This window comes from Littorina saxatilis, linkage group LG10 (assembly GCF_037325665.1).
Source record: "Littorina saxatilis isolate snail1 linkage group LG10, US_GU_Lsax_2.0, whole genome shotgun sequence".
NCBI classification, from domain to species: domain Eukaryota; kingdom Metazoa; phylum Mollusca; class Gastropoda; order Littorinimorpha; family Littorinidae; genus Littorina; species Littorina saxatilis.
Window position 1 is genome coordinate 11549831 of NC_090254.1, and position 2500 is coordinate 11552330.

A 2500-nucleotide genomic window follows, 5' to 3' on the forward strand; every position below is an offset into this window, starting at 1 on the left:
AGGGTGTGTACAGATAGAAACACCAACAGCTACGGCTACCAAGCAGAAACTAATCGCACCATTGAAGGAAAGTTTTTACAATAAATAAAATCCACCCCCTTCAAGAACAGCCTGGGACAGCTTCTGCCTCAGTTCTTGACGTGTGGGGCAGACACCTGCATTCTGAGGGCACAAGTTGACACTCTGGGGAGTGGCTTTTCGGGTGTGTCCACAAACACCACGGTCAGAGGACTCTGGTACCCTCCTGGTACTGTGGACCGGCTCCCAGACATGAAAAACACGAAATCTGAGATGGTGGTTTCTCCGCACTTTCCATCTGAAACAAGACAAAAAAGAAATTCTGAAATAAAGGAAACATCATCCCGCTTTCTTAATAAGCATACAAGTACCAGGACTCAAAAGAGAGGGAATTATTGCATGCTTGTGTTCATTTGTAGAAGCGTAGAAATGTTAAGCATGCTTTGCGACACAGAATGAAATGCTATTTTGAAAGCGTAACTTTTCTTGAGACTTTTTTTGAGCTGCTTGACGTTCAGTTTGATATGTGAAGGCAAACGAGATTCATTTTCCCAAATCTTTGGAGCTTTCAGGGGTAAAACCATGTGCTTATCATTTGCTGCTTTACATATAAGTTATTCTCCTGGGCCGTTTCCCATTTTGTGACATGTATTTTCAGTCCTTAAAACATGTATTAAATGGCAACTTGAATGTATACTCTCCCAAAAAAGAAACTTGACACAGGTAAACATTGATGTTTTTCAAATATATAATATATGTTAGAGGAAAGCACCAAAATTCAGTTTGAAGTTTGTCGGTTACATTGTTGCTAACAACTAACCCATAAAAAGAACATAATTGAACCAAGACTTTACTAAGTGGTCGCCCTTTTATTGAATTGCAAAAATTCTCGTCTGCACAAAAATCATGTGCATGGAGAGTATCGAGAGTATACATATTTTCTTTAGTAATAATTTTTTTCCAGTAATAGTCTAATACTCCAGGTTGTTAATGATGCAGACTTGCAACAAAACAACATAGAATATATATATATTATTTTCTTGGTAGTGTTAGCAGTATTCAAATTCATGTCACAACTTCCGGTTTCCATGTTATGAAGGTGCTTTACTTTAAAACCTTTGTACTTTTACTGAACACTAAGACAAACAAAATGTGCAAGTATTTGTTATTCTATCTCTGCAGGCCAAGGATATTTATGAAACTAGTATTTGTGAATGAAATTAATTTGTACAGCTTAAATGTCTCAAGTTAAATTTAATAAAAAGTCTACTTTATAACATGGTTTTCCCTGGTACACAGCTCTGGAGATTAAAGCTGTGGTCTATTTATGACTTTCCTGGGCTACGAGGTTGAAAAATAGGGATACAATCATGTACAGAATTCTGTACAGCAAACGCTACCCGAAACCCCACCTATACGGCGTGTATGACCTTGAGAGCTTCAGTCAACGCTTGAATTTTTCAGGGATAACAGCCGGTTTGCTCTCTCAAGACTGATCATATTTTATCTTCAAGAGAGATCAAGGGGAAAAAATAAAAGCCCCGGCGAAGATTCGAACTCTCGACTTCGTGTCTCATGTCCTAACCACTAGGCTACTGCGCCAATTGAGAAAATGAAGGAAAAACATTGATATGAATTCATGTTATGTTATTCTTGAAGCAGCATGATTTATATCTCTATCCGCCCATTGTTCAGAAGTTTGTTTGTTTGTTTGTTTGTTTGCTTGCTTAACGCCCAGCCGACCACGAAGGGCCATATCAGGGCGGAGCTGCTTTGACATATAACGTGCGCCACACACAAGACAGAAGTCGCAGCACAGGCTTCATGGCTCACCCAGTCACATTATTCTGACACCGGACCAACCAGTCCTAGCATTAACCCCATAATGCCAGACGCCAGGCGGAGCAACCACTAGATTGCCAATTTTAAAGTCTTAGGTATGACCCGGCCGGGGTTCGAACCCACGACCTCCCGATCACGGGGCGGACGCCTTACCACTAGGCCAACCGTGCCGGTTGTTCAGAAGTGAATACATGTATAACTATTTCTTAGATGTCTGGTTTCAACTGGCTTTGGAGAGATTCAATTACTGTTCTTGTCATTTTCTTGCATGTTGTAAATAGAGATATCGCAGCTATTTGCATGGCGCGAATGTCGTGTAGCATGACGGTGTAAACATGTACTGCGATTCTGTAAAACATGTTTGCAAATAAAGGCAAATTTTAATGTCAATTTTTACGTTTTTGCAACGCATAAATGATAATTCAAGCGTAGAATGATATAAAATTATCAATTTTTTTTATCTTTGACAATACTGGTGTAGTGGCCTAGCGGTTAAGACATCGGCCCCGACATTTCGAGGCCCCGATGCCTTGAGTTCGAATCCCTGCCAAGTCGTTTATTTTTTCTGCTCGATCCTTCTTGACAACAAATATGCTCAGCTCTGCGAGAGCAAACCGGATGTTACCACTGCAAAATTCAA